The sequence below is a fragment of the Sorex araneus genome, chromosome 11, assembly GCF_027595985.1.
Source record: "Sorex araneus isolate mSorAra2 chromosome 11, mSorAra2.pri, whole genome shotgun sequence".
NCBI classification, from domain to species: Eukaryota; Metazoa; Chordata; class Mammalia; order Eulipotyphla; family Soricidae; genus Sorex; species Sorex araneus.
The window spans coordinates 26,572,180-26,594,590 of NC_073312.1; positions in this window are offsets into that span (position 1 = coordinate 26,572,180).

Consider the following 22,411-nt stretch of genomic DNA (forward strand, 5'->3'; position numbering starts at 1 on the left):
ACGGAGGGGGGTGGGGGGTGGTCCTAGGGAAGTTGCGCTGGAAAGTCTGGGGACGTGCCGTGGGGGGAGGGAGGTGCTCTCCGCACCCCTCCCCGAGACGCGTGGGAGGGGAGAGACGTGGCTGCAGCCGCGGGGTCTACGAGGAAGGGGGCCCCCCATGCCCCGCCTCCCCGGGCCGTGGCGCGGGGGGCTCGCGCCGCCGCCGAACAATGGCTCGGCCCCGCCCCCGGCCCGCGCGCCGCCAACCAGAGGCTGCACAGCGGCGCGTCCCCCCGCTGGCGGCGCCCACGCGCTCGGGTCCACGTCTGTGCCGCCCCGCACGCGCGCCCCCTGCGCCGCCGGGGCCACGCGCCGCCGACCACGTCCGCCGCCAGCCCCCCGGGGGTGGGGTGAGGGGAGGGGACTGGGCCCACGCCCCCAGGACGTGTGCGGGACGTTTGCGAGGGACGTGCGCAGTTTGGGTCTGTAATTTTGGAGTTGCCTTCCTCGAAAAGGCAGAAAATGTGGCTTTCTCCCCTGTGCCCGAGATCGGGAGAAGGGGAGTGAGAGTAGCTCACAGCTATTGAATTGGTACTGCGAGGCCGTTGGCGAGAGGCCTTGTATTTAACCCTTGCGGCGACCTTAGGAGCTGGGGGGGTGCACGGGTACTTTTTTAAGACGGGGAAAGTAAGATTCCATGACCGAGGCTGCGGGTGCTATCTATACAGTGTGCGCCGCTCCCTCCCCCTCCCCAAACAACTGGAGGAGCCCCTAAGCCCCCTCCCTCCCCTTCCCCGGGTACTGCCCCCAAATAGAACACTCAAAAACTTGATCATGGTCCCAGGAGCCAGTGAGTGATGGAGTTAGGCGTTCATCCTACAAATACGCTGTTAGGCCTCAAGCCGTAAATGCTCAGTCCCCAGGATGCTCTGACTTCAAGAACTGTAGCTCGCTAGGTGTCCCTTTTGGTCGTTGTCCCGCAGCCTTTTTCATCTGAATCCTGCCTACCCCGCAGACTAGCCCAGGATCTTTGCTGGCAAGAAAAGAAATTGTGCAGCACTGAACCCAAGATTGACTTCTCAGGGCTGGAGCTTGAGAGGCCCTGAATTGAACCCCACCCTTCCTGGCTCCCTGGTCACCGCTGGCAGTGACACCTCCAAGGTCTGTCACCCTCAAACCAGATGGGGCTGCCCCGGGACGGCTGTGCCGCTCACTGGTCTGAGTTCAGGCTGACTGACCAGTCGCCTGATCTGGTCTCTCCAGGCTACTCTCTGGGCGGTGTGGAAGTTCTGCGTGAGATTAGATGTCTGCACGTACTCAAGGACAGCCTTCCCCCCTCTTATCTCACGGAGGACTTGGCAAGTGCAAGAATGAGGTCTGCTGTGCAGCTGCTCCTAGTCAGGCACTTTCTGCCCCAGTCTGAGTTGCTAAGTTCCTCTCCCAATCGCAGGGTTATTCTTCAAGGTAGGAAAATCCCGTTTCTTTTAGGAGGCAACTCGGGACTTGCTTTAGCTTTGCCTACTAAGTACATGTAGTTTTCAAGTTGATTACATTTCATTTGCTTTGCACTGGATGGGGTTTCATTTGCCAAACAACCAAAGTGTTAACTGGGGTGTGTGTGTGTGTGTGTGTGTGTGTGTGTGTGTGTGTGTGTGTAGGGGGAGGGGACCATATAGCAAGGCTGCTGGGTCTCACTGTGTGCCTCTGGCTACCACTGAAGACCAGACTCATGAGAGTCAAACTTGAAAGGTGAAACTCCTGGGATCTGTGCTCAAAGATCATTTCTGGCAGGGCTCAGGGGACCATATGCGGTGCCAGGGATGGAACTCGGGTTGGCCACATGCAAAGCAAACGCCCTCCCCACTGAGCTATCTCCCTGGCTGCAAGGCAGGCATTTTTTTTGGCCCCTGAACCAACCCTGCTTCCTAACTGTCCAAATGAATGCTTAACCCTTGATTCTTCCAGACTCTCAACTTCATCCAGGAACTGTGTGGTAGTGGAGGTTGGAGGTGGGGGGTGGAGTGAGCATTCTGGAAAAACCACCCTCCTCCTAATTTAGACTCAGCGATGTTCCTGCTGGAATTACTGTTGGCTCTGTTCCTTCGGCCAGGTGCTGTGTCATTTATCTTCTGCCAGAGAAAGAGAGGGCCTGCCAAGACAGAAAATGTAGGAGTATTGTATTTCTCTCTGAAGACAAGTTTCCCCAGCGGAGAACCATTGGGAACCTAAGGAAGGTTTGGATTAAAGAGAGTTTCAGGGACAAATGGTCAGAGCCCAGCGGGATTCTTTCTTCTTGTTAAGAACAACCATGGAGAGAGGGCTAGTTCCCTGCTTGAGATTTTCCCCGCTGGGGTTCTTGGGGCATCTGGCAGGGCTTTGAGTATATCTCCTGCTACTTAGAGTCTCGGGAGCTTGCTGCTGGAAGAGTAACATGGTGGTGTGTGATGAGTTTTGGTATCAAGAAGCGTTAAGTCAGAGGATAGGGTGCTTGCCTTGCTCACAGCTGGGGGTTCAATCCATGGCATCCGATAGGATGTGTTCACTTCTCCTCCCCCACCCAGCATCACCAACAGTAATTCCTGAGTATAGAGCCAGGAATAATCCCTGAAAATTGCTGGGTGTGGTCCAAAAAAACAAAAAGAAGTGTTCAATCAGTGGAAAATTGAAAGTTATGAGCAACTTTGTGACCAGTGTTTGGATGTAATAAAGTTCCTTACATGAAGAGAATAGATATTTTTTGTTTATTTATTGATTTGGGGGCCACACCCAGTGATGCTCGGGACTTACTCCTGGAATCATTCCCTGAGTTGCTCTGGGGACCATCTCGGATGCCGGGGATCAAACTTGGGTTGACCACATCCAAGGCAAATGCGCTAACCATTGTACTGTCAGTCTGGCCCTGAGGATAGATATTTCAGCACGTGAGAGGAAAATAAAAAGATATACTTGGGAGATAGAGATTGAAGCTCTGAATTTCTCTTAAGAGAAGGGACAAGTACCACAACAGGTTAAAAACTTCATTTAGATTCTTTAGCTCAGAAGAGCAAGCACCTTTCTGCCTTCCTGATAGGGTGCCCAGAGCAAAGACAGCCATGAAATTGGGCCCTGCTGCCTTCAGAATCTCTCGAGGGTTCCTGGGCCTGTTTCTACATAAGTAGTGGTTCGCACTCTGGACAGAGCTGGGTGCTTGGAAATGTTCTGAGCTCACTCCCGTTTATCTGGGCATCTTGGGACTTGGAGCCTGTCCATTCTGAGTTCTAGAAAATCAGAGAATACTGATTGGAATAATAGACCTAGAGGCTGTTTCAGTGCCATGCTGTGCCAGAACTGTAAGGGTAGTTGGGCAGATCACTACTTTTTTTGTTGTTTTTATATTGGGGGTCCCATCTGGTGGTGCTCAGGGCTTACTCCTGGCTCTGAGTCCAGGGACCACTCCTGGCAGGGCCTTTGAGACCCTGTGTGGTGCCAGGGATTGAACCCAGGTCAGATACATGCATGACAAGCTCCCTACATACTGTATTATTTGTCTAGCCCCAGAAACAGGCATTCTTGGAAACTGTTGGGAAAGGGTGAAGGGACAAACAGTTACCATGGCATTATTTGTAAAGTCAAATGATATTAGAAAACAATAGGACACAAGAACTAAACTATAACTGGCTTTACACGGTCAATACCAATGCAAGTATTGTGTTGGAACATGTGTTACATGTGTGAGACCCTGGGGTCATCACACATGTAACACATGTGTGTTAGGCCTGACACAGCATGGCCCCCTGAGTGTACCTAGGTGTGACTCTCACAATGAGAATAACTCCCGAAGTGAAAAAAAATGCATTGGAAGCATTTTCTTTGAACATGGAAAAATGCTTATGCTACAATGCTAAAGGACAAGGACTCATATTTACGTTGTCTCAATTATGTAAGGAAGTAAAGGACTGTGAGGCCGAGGTCCTGCTTCTGAAATCTGCTGAGACACCTGCTGATCTTGAGCAATTGTAGCTGTTCCCAGAACATCCATTTCTTCACTTGTCACATAGGGATAATTGTTTTTGCAAAACAGTTGTGCAAATGGTTCACTGTATTACTGTATCACTGTCATCCCGTTGTTCATCAGTTTGCTCGAGTGGGCACCAGTAACGTCTCTGTTCATGCCAGCCCTGAGATTTTAGCAGCCACTCCTTATTCGTCTTTCCCAACGGATTGGAGGCTCTTTCAGGGTCAGGGGAATAAGATCTGTTATTGTTACTGTATTTGGCATATTGAATATGTCACGGGGAGCTTGTCAGGTTCTGCCATGGTTCAACATACTCAAGACTATTAAGTATAGGGATTGGAGATTGGAGCAATAGCACATCAGGTAAGGCGGTTGCCTTGCATGCGGCCGACCCAGGTTTGATTCCCAGCATCCCATATGGTCCCCTGAGCACCGCTAGGGGTAATTCATGAGTGCAGAACCAGGAGTAACCCCTGTGCATCAATGGGTGTGACCCGAAAAAGCAAAAAAAAAAAAAAAAAAAATATATATATATATGGATTGTACTCCGAATGGGATATAACACTAAATCCCTGAGGGCCAGGAAGATCTCTCAAAAGGCCGGAGCACAAGCTTGATACGTGGGAGGCCTGGGTTTGATCCCTAGCACCACAGGAGAGTGACTCCTGAGCACTGAGCAAATGGTTGGGAGTATTAAATAGTGTGTTAGGGGAATTAATATACAATCGGACACATGGCAAGTTGCAAATCTCATTTTATTTATGTGTTTGCTGGTGCCCACCATCTTTCCTAAAGCGCGGCTGGCATAGGCGATTGATAAATGGTGATTAAATGAGTCCTACTGCGCATGGCTTTAATAAATAACGGCAGTTCTCCTTAAGGAAGTGTTTAGTTTGCAAGGGCCCTTTGTGGCAGTTGGGAGAAGTGACTCCCACCAAAAAGTAGGTTTCGTAGGGGCTTCTGGAATTCCGTGGCCAGTCACCTGACTTCTGGTTCTCTCGCCAAGTGTTGTTGGTAAAGTGAGGAGCAAAGAAGGTCACCTCGAGAGAAGCGTGTTTCCACTTTCTGCTCGACCCGGCTTGGGGAAGCGTCCCATGTGGGTTAGGGCTGGTAAAATCAGCTCCGGGCACCTCTGCCAACCCCAGACAGCTGTCACACTGCCCCTGGGTTCCACTTGATGGACAGGAAATGTTCCTCTTGTCCAGCTTCTCCTGGATCATGCACCTTTCCTCTCAAAGAAGAAACTCAGGAGGAGGCAAATAATGATGTACAATAGGGTTTGTTTTTCTTTTCTTTTCGTTCTTTTTTTTCTTTCTTTTTTTTTTTCTTTTTTGCCATACCCAGCCATGCTCAGGGCTTTCTTCTAGCTCTGCACACAGGACTTACTCCTGGTGGGGGCTCGGGGGACCATATAGGATGCTAGGGCTCAAAGCTGGGTCAGCCATATGTAAGGCAAATGCTCTACCCGCCTGTACTACTCACCAGCCCCACAGTGTTTAGGGTTTTATTTTAACGTTAGGAGAGAGAGTGCTCAGAGCACTTCCAGCACAGCCCCCAAACCAGACCACTTGTCCCCCTCCAGTGCTTTTAAAATAGCACTCATCCTCAAGGACAAATTCAGACTTGATTCCAAAGCCTCCCCAAGTCTCCATCACTGCTGGAATCTTCTCTCTTCCCTTCCCCCATCCCCCCTTCTCATTCTCTCTCTGTGGGCCCTCCTCCTCCTCTGTCTCTCACTCTCCTCCTCCTCCTCTGTCTCTCACTCTCCTCCTCCTCCTCCTCCTCCTCCTCTGTCTCTTATCTCTCCTCAGATTTTGATGAGCTTAATCATTGATGGAATTTATAAATATTCCCCCTCTCTCCCTCCCTCTCTCATTCCCGCCCCATCTTCTAACACCTCCCTCCTTCCAGACATTCATGGAATTGAATCAGTTATGGTACTTCCGGGATAACCCCTCTCGTTTCTTTCTCCTCACTCCCCCCCTCTCTTCTCCCTCTCTTTCCTCAAACCTTCCTGGTGCTTAATCATTTATGGTACCTCTTCCCAGATGTAAGAATTACCAGCTTATGTCTTCTCTCTCCTCTCAAACTCCCAGCCCCCTGAGCCAGGACATTGCTACCTTCTTCCTTCCTATATATGAGGCCCGGGAGAAGGTAAATGCAGAAGAAACTGCTGATCGCTCGAGTAATGGGCTTAACTGTGCCATAGGGTGCTATTGATGAAGCAGGAGAAAATACTAAGAGAACTCAGTTCTGGAAGAATCTTTAATCTTGTAGATTTACATAAAGTCTGCAGCTCCTGTTAGACTTTCTGGTGAAATATTCTGTCCCTTCTCCCTAAGACAGACAAATAGCTGAGCATGTCTGCTCCTACCACTTCTAGGCAATATTGTGCCAAAAATCCTAGCTAGCACAGTACTCAGGAAAAAGCAACAAAGGATGTAAAGGTATAAAAGAAGGGGTCGGAGCAATAGCACAATAGGTAGGGTGTTCGCCTTGCACATGGCTGCCCTGGGTTCAATCCCCAGCATCCCATGTAAGCACAGAGCTAAGAGTAACCCTTGGGCATTGACCCAAATCACCCTCTCCCTTAAAAGTCATTATTCTGCTGAAGACATTATAGAGTATCGGGAAATAATGGAATCAACACACAGAAAACACCAGGACTAGTAGGTGGCTTTAGACAGGTCAAGGACGCAGAGTCAACACAAATTGTTCTGTTTTTTAGAGAAAATGCTGTTTTATAAACAACAGGGGACTGACGCGATAGTACAGCACAAGATAGAGAGAACACTTGCCTTGCACACGACCAAGCCAGGTTCAACCCCCGGCACCCCATATGGTCCCCCGAGCACCTCCAGGAGTGATCCCCAAGCACAGAGCTGGGGGTAAGCCCCAAGCACTGCTAGATGTGGCCCCAAAACCAAGAAAGAAAACCAACACAGTTGGAGGGCTGGAATGTGGTCAAGTGGTTTTGTTTGTGTGCAGCCCTCGGTTCAATCCCCTGCACCACAGCGCCCCTGAGAACTGCCAGGAGACACCTGAAAAGATTAACAGTGGGCCAACACCATTGCTCAGAGTCTGCAGCAAATAATGGACTCAGGAAGCCCAGGTTCAATTCCTGGCACCACCTGGTCCTCCAGCACCGCTGGAAGCAAGCCCCCTGCACCATGCCAGGGAATAGCCCCTCGGGCACCCCCAGATGTGGCCCCTCCCCAAACCAACAATAATAATGAAACTGGAGAATGAGCTTAAAATATGATGTTTGCAATGGCATAAAAATATCAGATATAAAGGAACAAATTAAAAATATTTGTGGGATAAGTTAAAACAAAATATGGCTGAGAGATGTGTATATTTATATTTATATATTTATATTTCCTTTATATTTATGTACCTATATTTTGCTGTGCTGGGGATCAAACTCAGGCCTCACACATGGGAGGCATGTGCTCTACCTCTGAGCGACTGCCCTGAAAATCGATTACTTGAAGAAGAAAATCTCGACATTTTAACTATCAGGGAACTCAGAGCCAAATTGATAGCGGCTGGAGCGATAGTACAGCGGATAGGGTGTTTGCCTTTCACATGGCCGGCCAGGAGTCTGCCCCAGGCTTCCCTTACAGTCCCCCAAGCACAGCCAGAGTAATTCCTGAGTGCAGAGCCAGGAGTAACCCCTGAGCATCCCCCGGTGGGGTCCCTCCCCCTAAAAGAAAACCACCCAAGTTGATAGGACTGGAGTGCGCTTCATACAGGGCATGTGCCTGGCACATGGAAAGCATAGCATGGAAAACACAAACAAAACTGAAAGTGTTGGGGCTGGAGCGATAGCACAACGGGTAGGGCGTTTGCCTTGCACGCGGCCGACCCGGGTTCGAATCCCAGCATCCCATATGGTTCCCTGAGCCAGGGGTGATTCCTGAGTGCATGAGCCAGGAGTGACCTCTGTGCATCGCCGGGTGTGACCCAAAAAGAAAAAAAAAAACTGAAAGTGTTTGCTTTTTTTTGGTTTTCCTTTGGATTTTGGTTTTGGGGCCACACCCAGCAGTGCTCTGGGGTTACTCCTGGCTCTGTGCTCAGGGATCACTCCTGACTGGCTTGGGGGACCCTATGTGGTTCTGGGGATTGAACCCAGGTTGACCACGTGCAAGGCAAGCACCCTGATGCCTGTACTATCGCTCTAGCCCCACAAAACCAAAAGTGAAATACTTTCTATACATCACAATCACTGTATCCAAAAAGATAGGATTGAATGTGATGTAGAGAAAGCAAATACTTCCTAAATGATGAAATGGGACTTTTGGAGCAGGATAATCGAATCAACAGTCTGGGAGCCAAGAAAAGATGAATAGGTCGTAAATCACAAGTTTTAAGACCAGAACAGAACCAGTGAACAAGTCTGACCAGGTTTCATGAATAGGAACTGGGCTGCAGAGACAATTAGTAAATGTCTATATGGAATTTAAATTATATTAATCACTGATTGTTCCAATTAATATATATGTTAGCAATCAGTGTGTATGGTAAATAAAAAATGTTCCCCTAGAAGCAACGTGGCCAGTGACTAGCTTAAAAAAGCCCTTTGTGAACTGCATTGGTGGGACAGGAGGGGGTATATGGGGGGATATAGACAAAATCAAGATATTTGATTTTTTTTTATCCTTTTTGGTAACAACCAGGTCAAGTTTGTATTGGTAAATAAGCGGGATCTCTCTTTCATGCCTCCAGGTGTGAATCTGTTTCTTAGTCAGATTTCTGTAATAATGGGAATGGAACATGGTACAGCCACTGTTGACAGTTGTCTGGCAGCTCCTCAGAAGGCTGAACAAAGTACCATTTGACCTGACAACTTCACTGCCGGGCATGGCTTCAGGAAAAATGGAAATGGCCACACAAAACTCATCACAACAATGATTCGGAAGAGTCGAAGGGTGGAAATAACTCAAATGTCAACCAACTGACTAATGGATAAACAAGGTGTGGTACAGCTTGACAATGAACTAGTATTTGGTAAGGAAAAAAGAATGAAGCGCTGGTACATGCCACTGCGTAAATGAACCTTGCAAAGACAGTGTGATGACGGCAGGGCTTGTGTGTCTGTGGTGGGGCGCTTGATTTGCATGTGGGAAGCTCTCTGACTGTCCCCAAAGCGACCAGAAGTTAATGCTGAGTGGAAGAAATCAGTTAAGTGAAGAACCACAGGACTTGTGGAAAGCTCCAAGGGCGGATGGCATCCTCTGCAGGCCTTGGTTCAATGCCGGCACTATAGGCTTCCCCGAGCATCCTGCCAGGAGCAGCTCTGAGCACTGAGCAGGGAGGAGCAGTTGAACACCTCCCTTTAGGTGTGGTCCACAAAGCAAAGACAACCCTAACAATCCCCCCTCCCCGCCACTTTCCCCATACATATTGTGTAATTCCATAGTATTAAATGCCCAGAAGAGAGAAGTTATAAAAGAGAGAAAGTAAATTATAGTTATTCTAAGGCTTGGAAGGGGATCACAAGGTCATGGGGCTGGGGGTGGGATTTGATGGGGGTACACTTGCCTTGTATGCCTGAGACCTGGGTTCGATCCGGGCACCACAAGACAAAAGAAAAAGGTGGGTGGTGGCGGAGGAAGGCGGGGCTCCTGTGGGATAATGAAGAGCTTGTAAAATAGTGGTGATGGGGCCCCTTTATACACGACTTTGTGACCATACAAAAAGCCACTAGATTATGTTATTTAAGTAGAGTGTACAGCATGTAAATTATACCTCAATAAAGTCGGTTTTAACCTGTGATTGAAAGACGGCACCACACTTACTAGGATCACTCTGTTTATTTATCTGATTTTATAATTTTGTTGTTTTTGGTTTGGGGGAACACACCCAGAAGTGCTAAGGGCTTAGTCTTGGCTTTGCACTCAGAGTTCACGCCTGGTGGTGCGGGGGGGGGGGGGGGATCTATATTGGGTGCAGGGGATTAAACTTAGGTCTGCTTCATGCAAGGCAAGCACCTTCACGATGGTACTATCTCTCCAGCCCGTTTTGTTTTCTTTTTTTTTTTTTTTTTGCTTTTTGGGTCACACCCAGCGATGCTCAGGGGTTACTCCTGGTTCTGCACTCAGGAATTACTCCCGGCAGTGCTCGGGGGACCATATGGGACGCCGGGGATCGAACCCGGGTCGACCATGTGCAAGGCAAAAGCCCTACCTGCTGTGCTATCGCTCCGGCCCCCTGTTTTGTTTTCTTTAAAAAATATTCTCATAGGTTGTGACGGTGTTAACGTTATGGTTGTGTGTTTTGTTTGGGGGACACATCGAAGGATGCTCAGGGGTTACTCCTAATACTGCACTCAGGAATCATTCCTGAGGTGCTCGGATGACCATACGAGGAAGGTGCCAGGGATAGAATCTGGGTCGACCGCATGCAAGGCAGGCACCCTACCCGCTGGGCCCAAAGTTGATAGAATTGATGTACAAAGTTACTGCACCTCACCAAGTGCCCTTCGCCCTCCAGCTCTGTCACTGTCTCCGCTGGCAGGATCTTCATTTCCTTCCACCCCTCCCACCACTATTTGTTCATGTCCATTAGTTTTGTAATCTGAGACCCAGGGCTATTTCCTTGTTTTGTCTCTCTCTATTCCCTCTACCGAAGAGTGAGATCATCTGCTGTTTGTCCTTTCCCTGACTTACTTTGCTTAACTTTGACACCCTCTGGTTCTGGCCACCGGGTCCTCAGTGGCGTGGTTCTGTTTTCCTCGTGGTTGCACAGCAGTTCATTGTGTGCACACGCTGCGGCTTCTGAATGCTCTCACCTGTGCCTGGACATTGGGCTGTTTCCCGTCAGCGGGCCATTGTCATGGGTGCAGCAATGGCCGCAGGCGTGCGAGTGTCTCTTTTGGTGGGAGAGACAATCTAACAAAGCAATAGCCATGTGGGGCACAGAAAAACAGAGAAGAGGAATGCATGGAAGTGCGTGTAAATGGTGCTACAACACGCAGAAAGGGGCCAGGGTGGTAGTACAGTGGGTAGGGCCTTTGCCTGGCACACGGTCAACTGGGTTCGATTCCCCACATCCCAGATGATCCCCCGACCCCCTTCAGGAGTGATCCCTGAGTGTAGAGGCAAGAATAAGCCCCGAGCACTGTTGGATGTGGCAGAGAAAAAAAAATGAAGCAGAAAACTTGGATGTTATTCAAGAATACCTCAGGAATACCTCATGTCTTTTTTTCTTTTCTTTTCTTTTCTTTTCTTTTCTTTTCTTTTCTTTTCTTTTCTTTTCTTTTCTTTTCTCTTCTTTCCTTTTCTTTTCTTTTGTTTTCTTTTCTTTTCTTTTCTTTTCTCTTCTTTCCTTTTCTTTTCTTTTCTTTTTTTCTTTTACTTGCTTTTACTGACCTTAGAGCCTCGGTGGTTGGTGTTGGTGCCTGATACTTTTCTTTCTTTATTTTAGGTAGTTTTTTTTTTCTTTTTTTTTTTTGGGCCATACCCAGTGATGCACAAGGGTTACTCCTGGTTCCACACTAAGGAATTACTCCTGGTGGTGCTCAGGAGACCATATTGGATGCTGGGGATTGAACCCCGGGTCGGCTGCATGCAAGGCAAATGCCCTACTCTCTGTGCTATCACTCCAGCCTCTATTTTAGGTATCTTGATTTACAATCCTTCTCCACCACCCCCCTCCGTCTCTCCATTTTTTTTTTGTATTTTTTTTTTTTTGCTTTTTGAGTCACACCTGGCGATGCACAGGGCTTAACTCCTGGCTCTGTACTCAGGCATAACTCCTGGCGGTGCTCGGGGGACCATGTGAGATGCTGGGAATCAAATTTGCGGCAGCCGAGTGCAAGGCAAACGCCCTACCCGCTGTGCTATCACTCCGGCCGGCCCCCTGTCTCTCCATTTTTGCACTACACCCAGCGGTGTTCAGAGCTTACTCCTGGCCCTATACTCATCCTGGTGGGGTTTAGGGGTCCATGTGGGGTGCTGCATGCAAGGCAAGTATCCTACCCACTGTACTATCTCTTCGCCCTCTACAATATTTTGTTGTTGTTGACTTTGCTTTTTTGAGTCACACCTGGCAGTGCTGAGACTTACTCCTGGCCCTGTGCTCAGGATCACTCCTGCCCTGGAGCTGATGGGATCAAACCCTTTGCGCTGTGTTGGCTCCAGGCTCCCTGCAGTCAATGCCTTTCTAACTTTCCCCTTTGAGTACAAATGACGGCAATCAGGATTTTCCCTCTGGGCTGTTTCCAGGGCCAGCACCTGCAAAAAGGAATCTACATCAGCTGAGGGACAGTTGGCTCAAAGGACAGCTGTGTCCAAGGCCTCTCTGCCCTCTGCCAGGCAGTGGATCTTTGGGGGGTGCAGGGGCCACTCTGGGTTCCAGTTCTGAGGCGCTTTTGCTTCCCACCAGCTTTCTGGGGCAGCAGCTGACCTTTGCCCACCCCCTGTGCTGTTGTGTGGGCCTGAATCCTGCCTCGCCAGGACATCAGAGTGGAGTGAGGGAGGAGAGTAACAAGGACTGTGCCTCTTTCCATTTCTCCCCCTTTTGCAGGGTGGGCGGGCGGGTTTGAGCTACACCCAACGGTACTCCGGACTTACTTCTGGCTCTGCACTCAGGGACCTGAGGGACCATCCAGAGTGACAGGGATGGAACTGGGATCAGTTGTGTGCGAGCCAAGTGCCGTCATCTTTAAACTACTCTCCAGACCCTCCTTCCACTTCTGAGAGGTGACAGAAGTGACTGTCCCATCAAAACTTCCTTCCACTCTCAGAGGGCAGGAGAGCTGATGGACGCGCGTCCTGGAGAGAGATCTGCCAACCTGTCTGATTTGGGGTGTGGGGGGATGTGTGATGGGGAGGGGCCTCAGGGGGCCATATGGGGTGTTGGCGAGTGAGTGAGTGTGTGTGTGTGTGTGTGTGTGTGTGTGTGTGTGTGTAACTGGAGCTTTCCTGAACTTTCAAGACATTTTCTGCTTGTTTTGTTCTTTAAGGACCACTCCCGGCAGTGCTGGGGGCTATTTCCTGCTCCATGCTTGGGAGAGCTGAGAATCCACTCAGACCCCCTCAAGTTATTCAGTCTGTCGTGCTCTCGCCTTCTTTGCTGAGCATTCAGGCAGGAGAAGCCCGCCTGCAGGTATTGTGACTTGTCCCATCTGACACCTGTGACTCTTTTCTTTTTCCTTTTTTTTTTTTTTGGGGGGGGGACACCTAGTGGTACTCAGGACTTACTCCTGGCTCTGTGCTCAGGATTCACTCCTGGTGGGCTCAGAGGACCATACAGGGTGCCGGGGGGAGCAACCCCAGGTTGACTGCATGCAAGGAAAGTGCTCTCCCTGCTTTTTAGCCCCATCTGTGACTCATTGCTGGCTGCAGAACCAGTGCTCTCCTCCCCCCACCCCCTAGCCTGTACCTGGCCTGGGCTTGGCCTTGTCAGTGCTCACTCAAGGGCACTGCTCAGCCTGTTGCTGTGTTGGCATCTCCGCCTCCTGCTGAGGCCTGGGGGAGGATCCTGACCCAGCTGGCCCTGGGGGAGGGGTCTCAGTTGCTCCCCCTTGGGGAGAGGGAGCAGGCAGTGACCCCAGAGCCAGCAGTGTTGAGTTTTAGGCAGTCGGTAAAGACCCTGTTCTAGCTCCCCAAGACTTGCTCTGCCCATGGGTCATCGGCCCTCGGGATTGATTTTCTTGTAATGTCCCGTGCCCATTTCTTCCTGGGACTGCAGGAACAGGCTGACTTAGATTAGGTCTTTCCTGCCCAGGACAAGATGTTCTGGTCACCCCCAGTGGCTGGGGAAAGAGCCCAGGCTCGGGGGATCTTATTTGCCCTGGGCTGATGTCCAGGAAGTCACCAGGTTCTCATGGGCACCCAAGGGCCCGACCAGCCCCAGCACTGTGGACAGGGGTCACGCCCTTTGACCCTGATCACAGTTGGCAGCAGGACCCTGGAGACCCACAGGGGCGCAGAAAGGAAGGAGGCAGCAGGAGTTATTAACCTATCTAGGGCCCCACCTGACAGTGCTCTTCTGAGGGCCATAGAGGATGCCGAGGATCGAACCCGGGTCAGCAGTGCGCAGGGTCAATGCTCCACCTGCTGAAGTATCGCTCCGGCCCCAACTTCTTTCCTGTAAGTGTCTGTGACTGTCGCGAGCCAAACTTCAGATGAGAGGGGCCATCAGCCTCCTCAGATCATGCCCGGCTGTCCCCTCGCCCTGTCCCTCGCCCCTGGGCCTGGGTCCTCAGCGAAGCCCAGTATCAGGTGTACTGACACGCAGGAGAACAGTCCTCGGCCTCTCACCCCGTGTCCTGGGCCTGGCCCTTCCGCAAGATCAGGCCTCCTTCGGCCACTCAGCCCCGGCGGGCACAAGTGACACCAAGCAGGCCCGCCCTGCCCAGCGCTGTCCCCTCTCGTGCCCACGGCACAATGGCAGCAGAACAAGGATGAGCTGTTGGGTAGAGAATGTCCTGACATTCATATCCTCAGGCTTGCCCGAGGCAGAGGGTCACGTGGACAGAGGCCGCAAGAACTTTCACTCTGGCCCCGCTGCACCCCAGTCCTTCACTGGCCGGGGCCCTGGGCTCTTCCTCTCTGTCCCGTGGTGGCCTGGGCTGTGACGCAGACAGCCAGGAGCAGGAGCAGCATTGGCTCACTGGGCAGGACGGGACGGAGTGAGACGCCCCCGTAGGGGTGTCTGCATTTGCTTTCAGCCAACGTTTATGGAGCCCTCAGTGGTACCTGTCTGAGGGCCTCAGCTAGGGCAGCCCACCGTCATAGAGACCTACATGACTGGACGGCGCAGGGGACTGACCAGCTTGGGAAAATCAGGGAAGACTTCCTGGCAGAGGTGATGGCAGGGCCACTCTGTGAGAGTCGCAAAGGCCGCGGGTTTGTTTGTTTCTTTACTGTGGGGTTTGGGGGCCACACCCGGCGATGTTCAGGGCTCACTCCTGGCTCTGCACTCAGGCCTCACTCCTGGCGTGCTCAAGGGGCCCTAAGCGGTACCAGAGATTGAACCGGGGTCAGTCCTGTACGAAGCCATGGCCATCCCCACTATCCTGTCTCTCCAGCCCCAGTTGCTCTGGTTAGTGACCCAGTGGAGGGAGGGGAAGACACTCAGCTGGGCCGGAAAGGGCTGGAGCACTTAAGGATGGAGTCCACGTTCCGCAGAGGGGCTGTGGTGGGCTGTGTGTGGGGACCCTGGGCAGATAGAAGCCAGGTGCTGTGTTCTGCCTTCCCTGGGCTGTGTCCTCTCTGTCTCCAGCACTTGTCCCCCCACTCTCTCGGGCACACAGCTGGGGTGTGTGCTCAGGGTGTGTGTGTGGGGGGGGGGGGCGTCCACCCGACCGTGTGTCCTCGGGACGGAGGGAATGAGACCGCATGGCTCTAGTGCTCTAGTCTCAGGGCCGAGGGTCTGGCTCGGTGGACAGAGATCTGGGCAGTGTGGCCGGGAGGGAGATTTCACAGACGGGCGCGTGGAGAGATCTGGGGACAGATTGTTCAGGCTCAGGCCCCCGCTGAAGGTTTCCACACAGGCTGGACCTCCCACGGGAACTGTTTTCCTGGAAGACCCCCGCCCCCGCCCTCCGCCCCCTTCCACCCATCCGGCCCCTGCCCTGCTGTCAACAGAGCCCAAGGGGAAGTCTGATCCCCCGCTCAGCTGGGGGAGGTGAGGGCCGCCCCCCTGGGTCAGAGGTCACTGCCCCTTCTGCCTGTCCTAGTTATAAAGGGGGGGGGCTGGAGCGTTTGCCCAGGCTCCATCCTCGGCACCCCCCAGGGTCCCCCGCGCTCTGCCAGGAGTGGTCCCTGAGTGCAGAGGCAGGATTAAGCCCTGAGCACCGCTGGGTGTGCCCCCTCCAAGAGAACCAGAAAGCAAAGGGCACCCAGGGGGTCACAACTAGCTTCCAGGACCCTGAGCCAGGACCTCCCTCCCCGTCTCAGGAGTCTTCAGAGCCCTCCACCCCTTCCTTTCTGCTCTCCCCCCCGCCCCACCACTTCCCTCCGGGAGACTGGTAGTTGCAGGTGCCACCGGGCTGGCCCTCTGCACACGGCCCCCAGCGTCCTCTCCCACCTCCGCGGCACTGGCCGTGGGGATCCTGGCCGCACTCACTGTCCCCCTCGCCTGACAGTAACCTCTCGCAGGCTGATGTCACCGCCACGCAGCAGGGCAGCGAGGCCCAGAGGGCGGCGTGCGAGCGTGCGAGCCGACCAGGGCCGGGCTCCCCCTGCCCCCCTCCCCAGCCGAGAGGTGGCCACTGTCCACCGCATCACCAGGAGCCAGCGGGGCCGCCTGGGAATTGCCTGTCGGCTGGGCCTGCCCCGTGCCGTGCCGTGCCCCGCTGGTGTGGGGACAGGGACTGGCCCTCTGCTCCCGGCCCTGGGGAGGACAGTGATGCCCAAGAGAACAGGACAAAGCACAGCGGCCACGGCACAGGAGAAGGGCCTGGCTGACCACTGCCCAGGGCAGGGCAGGGGCTGGAGGACCCGGGGGAGAGCTCGGAGGGCTGGCGTGTGTGGCTGTGCATGCCGGAGCACCGGATTGGAGCCCCAGCAGCATCCCCCAGTGAGCACCCCTACTATGCTGTGGGGGGTCTTTTCAGCCCTGTACTTGCCCACATATTGCAGCCAGAGGGAAGACGGAGCAGCCTGGGGGTGGGGGGGCGACAGGCAAGACGGATGAGGAGTGGGGCATAGCTGCGGGGTCTGCTCAGTTCAACAGGGGTGTTGTCGAGCTCAAGGGCCACATCTGATGGTTACTCCTGGCGCAGTGCTCGGGGAACCATCTGGAGCTGAGGGGCCTGTGTGTGAAGCCTGAGCGCCAACCCTGCGCGCCGTCCTGAGCTTCTCTCCGTGCAGAGCGAGGGGGCGAGGCCCAGAGTGGGAAGGTGCCTTCCGAGGGGGGTGGGGGGGCCCAGTTGTCCCTCACCCTCCATGCGCCCACCCACCTCTGTCCCGAAGACCCTACTCTGGCTCCCTGGGTCCAGGCCAGGTTGTGGTCTGGAAGAGCCCCTGGGTGACCCAAGGCCTCTTCCTCCCTCTGCCCTCTGCCCTCCGCCTTCGGCCTGTCTCTCCTTGTCCCAGGCAGCCGGGGACTCCCACACTTGCCCTCAGCTTCACCTTTGACACCGGGCTCTTTCTCCACAGCACTTCGGGCGCAGTTTCCATGGAAACCCAGAGCTCTTTCCTTCTCGTTCCCCTGGGAGACCCTGGACCCCGCAGTGGTGTCCAGTCTCTCGGGCGCTCACAGGGGTCCCGGGTCCTCCATTCAGGCCGGAGCCCAACCCCCCCCACGGTCGGGCTGCCTCAGCCCACCTGGGAGAGAGGCACCCCAGGCTGTGCACAGTAGGAGGGGGGGTGTCTCTGTCCCCCTGAGAGACAGCCCCCCCTGCCTGGCCCTGCCCACTCTGGGAGCCTGTCCCCAGTCCCTTTGCACCACGCCTCTGCTCACCTTGGCCGACGCCAGCTTCTCCCCCGCTACCACAAGCTTCCTGGCCAAGCCCAGGCTGCCTGTCATGTTCCCTGTCTTGTTTGTGGGCCAGAGCTACATGGCCTGCTCTGCTGTCCGTGGAGGGATGGTAGGACCCCAAGAAAGGCGTGTGGCCCCGTGCCGACTGACCAGTTTCCTGCCGGGCATGCCAGCACCTGTGGGTCAGGGTTGAAGCCAACGCCTGCCTTAACCCCATTCCCATTGCCTTGGTGCTGCTTCCCACCTTAAGTCCTCGGAGGATGGGGTTCACTGGCTTTCCCCAGGAGAGCAGAGAGGGGTGCCGACTGTGTGTGTGTGTGGGGAAAGAGGGGGTTCTTTCTTTCTTTCTTTCTTTCTTTCTTTCTTTCTTTCTTTCTTTCTTTCTTTCTTTCTTTCTTTCTTTCTTTCTTTCTTTCTTTCTTTCTTTCTTTCTTTCCTTCCTTCCTTCCTTCCTTCCTTCCTTCCTTCCTTCCTTCCTTCCTTCCTTCTTTCTTTCTTTCTTTCTTTCTTTCTTTCTTTCTTTCTTTCTCTCTCTCTATTTGGGTCACACCCAGCGATGCTCAGGGGATACTCCTGGCTCTGCACTCAGGAATTACTCCTGGCGGTGCTCGGGGGACCATATGGGATGTTGGGGATCAAAGCCCAGTTGAGCGCGTGCAAGGCAAATGCCCTACCTGCTGTGCTATCACTCTGGCCCCTGGGGGGATTTTCCATGTGGGTGCAGGGGCCATGCAAGTGAAGCCTCCCCTTGAGGGGAGAGGTGGGATAGCCCTGGTGCTTTGGCCCTGGGACAGGGACTCCTGAGCTCTGAGGCTGTCCCTTCTCCCAAAGAAGCTACTGATGGCATAGTTGGCCCCCAGGGTTCTCCCGGTTCCCACTTCCGCTCTGGGAAGCCGTCCCCGTGCGAGTCTCTGTCGGCCCTCAGCAGGAATATCTGGGATGGCCTTCCGAGGCTGCAGGCCAGGCTCTGGACGCGGAGGGTCTCTTAAGGTTCTGGCAAACCCATCATTGACCCTTGTGCTTGCAAAGGGTCAAAGATGGGCCCTGGCCTCTCTCCTGCGCGCAGGGTCCGGCAGCATGGTGGGCGCCCAGCTCCCTCCCTGTTTGCTCTCACGGGCACCCGCCCAGCCCCCACCGCCTGGATCCAGTCTTGGTAGCTGCTTCTCAGAGGATCTGGATTGGCACAGAAGATGTGGCAGCTTTGAGAATCCTTGAATCGTAGAAACAGACACGACCGTCCTTTAGAATCACCAGTAAAAAGGGGCAGGAAGGTGCAGGAGGGAGGCCGGGGACGGCAAACGAGTGGCAGAGGCAGGGCAAAGGGCCTGCTGCCACCTGGCGGTTATTTTAGGAAAAACACCTTTGCAACCTTCCTCCTGCTTGGGGCTATTTTGGGGTAGGGTGAGGATTGATTGATTGATTGATTGATTGATTGGGGGCTACCCTGTGTAGTGCTGAGGGGCCCAGTTGAGCCCCCAGGGGCTACTCCCAGCTTGTGCTTGGGAGTTTCTGCCAATGGTCCTTGGAACCATATAGTACTAGGGATTAAACTTGGGCCTCCCTTGGGCAAAGCCTGTACTCGGATACTAGATCTCCCTGTCCCTCCGTAATTATTTTTTAAAAATGAACCTTTAACCTTTCCTTTTCCCAACACTTCTGGGAACCATGTTTGTTCTGAAAGTTTGGTTTGTCATGAATTTTCTTTTCTTTTTTCTTTTTGGGTCACACCTGGCGTTGCACAAGGGTTTCTCCTGGCTCTGCACTCAGGAATTACTCCTGGCGGTGCTCAGGGAACCATATGGGATGCTGAGAATTGAACCTGGGTCAGCTGCATGCAAGGCAAACAAACGCCCTACCCGGTGTGCTATCTCTGCAGCCCCATGAATTTTCTTTACCTTCTTTACCTTCCTATTTGTCCTCTTTTCTGTGACTCTGTTCAGGTGGGTATCAGTGAATTTGTTAGGGTGATTGGGGTCCTCTCCTCCCAATTTAAATTATAAACTATATGAATTGACTTCCAGTTCATTTATATCCAAGTATTTCTCCTTTAAAAGTATCACCATACAGGGCTGGAGTGATAGCACAGCAGGTAGGGCGTTTGCCTTGCAAGCGGCCGACCCGGGTTCGATTCCCAGCATCCCATATGGTCCCCTGAGCACCGCTAGGAGTAATTCCTGAGTGCAGAGCCAGGAGTAACCCCTGTGCGTTGCCGGGTGTGACCCAAAAAGCAAAAAAAAAAAAAAAAGTACCACCATAGGATAGTATAGCAGGTAGGGTAGGGCATTTGCCTTGCACGTGGCTGACCTGGGTTTGATCCCCAGCACCCCTTATGGTTCCTCTGAGCTCTACCAAGAGCTCTACCCTGAATGTAGAGCCAGGAGCAAACCCTGAGCACAGCCAGGTGTGGTCCCCAAACCCAAACCAAGACATGGTAACCCAGAGGCACCACTACTAAATTTTCATTCTTCAATACAAGTCTCTGAACACTGGTGGAGAGAGCATCTTCCTCCCCAAAAGGAACCATCACAGAATTTAATCTTAGTTAATATTACTTTTTTTTTCTCTTCGGTACAACTAAATTCAATATACACATAACATTTCAATTCTGTTGCTGTATATCCATAATTTCCCATAGTCAGCCTTTTCTTGTGACTGAATATTATTCAGAAGCACTAATTTTCTTTTCTTTTCTTTCTTTCTTTTGTTTGGGGGCCACACCCAGTGGTGCTCGTGACTGACACCATGATCCACGATGACTCATGGAGAATGTCCTGTTGTTTGTGTGTATTGAGGTGAGAGCTGCATTGCCGGGTGCATTTGAGCGTGTATCTCCTGTAGAAGCTGGACGAGATAAATCACTCCAGGGCTGCTTTCCCTCAGATATGAACACGAACTTACCCTCGGAGGACTCAGATGGAAACTTGAGAGAGGGGCCACGGACGTGGTTCTCCACGGGTGTGGAGCTCTCGGAGTGGCCCTGAAGAAGCTGGCTGGGAGGGCCTGGTGGGAAAAGGGAACCGCACATGTGAGCTAATCCTCTTCACGGCATCAGCACTGGTGTGGCTGGTGGCCAGAGGATTATCCCCGGGGACCGACTCAGTGTGCTAAGAGGCATCACGATGGAGACACGCTTTTGCTCTTCGTGAGACGCCCGGCTTGCCACAGGGGCTATAAAACTCTTGAAAGAGTAGCTTTTATCCAAAGATGGCTTTTGCAATCATCTCTACCCGAAATGCCTTCATTCCTTTCTGTTGATGTTGGCTGGTCTGGAATGGGTCTGGACACAGGCCCCTATCCCTGTGACATCATGACAACCATCTCAGCTGATGGTATCTACCTGTGCTGGGTGGGACGGGGTGCGCGAGTGCAGGCCGAGGGAAGACGAGCACCTTTGCTTCTTATTTCTAGTACCTGGCTTAAGAAGACTCCTGGACTCACTTTCTCTCTTTTTCTTTCTTCCTTGCTTTTTTTTTTTTTTTTTTGGTCTTTGGCTGTGTTCGAGAGCTGCTCCCAGTTCTGTGCTCAGAGGTCACTCCCAGTGGTGCCCAGGGGTCCATGCAGTGCCAGGACCTTTAGCATGTGAAGCAGCTCCTTGAGCCTGCTGAGTTTTCTCTCTAGCCTTACATTCTCTTTTTTTTTTTTCCACCTTTAGACAATCCTTTTTTGTTTGCTTTGTTGTTGTGTTGGGGCCATACCTGGTGGTGCTCCGGAATTACTCCTGGCAGTGTACTGGGGGTCAAACCACATGCAAGGCAAGCACCTCACGTGTTCTACTATCTCTCTCTCTGGCCCTTAGCACAATCCTTAGGTCAGCAGAGCAAGCCACATTATCAACACTTTGCAGAGGGGTGAACTGAGCCTTAAAGGAGCCCACCAGAGCCAGGTGGGTAGAAACGGTCTGAGCTAAGAGTAAACCCAGGGGTTTGGGTATCAAGTTCAATAAGTTCAAACCTCAGGGTTATGTGAGCAGGTGAGGGACAGCTGGGGCCAGGCAGGTCCCCTCAAGCTGTCGTTGCCCTTTATCAAAGGGTAAATGGACTCGGATAAAGTCAAGTGCCCGCAGAAGGTTGAGGACAAGTCAACCGCAGACCGCCATCCTCAGGAGATGCCACCTGATCAGGAGATTGGCAACTTCTGGAGTATAAATCAACAGCTGGGGAATGCAGAGCACCCTCTGATGACATTTCTCAAGTGGGGCTGATGTTGCGTAACTTGTGTCCCCTGAGGACTTTGGGACTTGAGCCACACTTATCAGTTGAGTGGTCAGTTCTGGGGAGGGAAAAGCAATTATCCGGGTAGATGACCTTAGGAATGTCCAGCTCAAGCTCCCAGGAGTGTGGGACATGTGGGCATGTGACATCAGAGCCTCCCCAAACCCAGCTGCTCATAGGCCTCTCAGAACACAGACTCTTCCCCCCACCCCCAGGAAGCAGAGACCCTCCCCTGGCCCCCACTCCCACCCTACTCCCCAGCCCTGCTAATGCTGGGGTCCGTGTCCCAAGGCCTCCTCAAAACCAAGGGTCCTGTTGCAATTGTTTAAGAAGTCTTGGGTGAGAGGTGACAGCTTCTCATCCTTTATCATCAGCCAACTTTGCACAAAATACGGCTCAAGTGATAGTACAGTATGTAGGGCATTTGCTGACCTGGGTTCAGTTCCTGGCACCCCAGAGGGCCCCCTGTACCCCACCAGGAGTGGATCCCCGAATGCAGATCCAGGAGTAAGCCCTGAGCATCCCTGGGTGTGACCCCAAAATAAAACAAACAACTCCCCACCCCTCTGCCAAAAAAATAGTTTGTACAAAATAGTGGCTCTTGGCACAATTCCTTAACCTTTTTCTTCCCCAAGAAAGCTTTACCTAGGAGAGCCACAGAGGGCTGCCTGGGCAGGGAGCTCGTGTGTGTGTGTGTGTGTGTGTGTGTGTGTGTGTGTGTGTGTGTGATTGAACCCAGGCCCTCATACATGGGAAAAACTTAACACTTGTTTAAGCAAAGTTTATGCTTTAG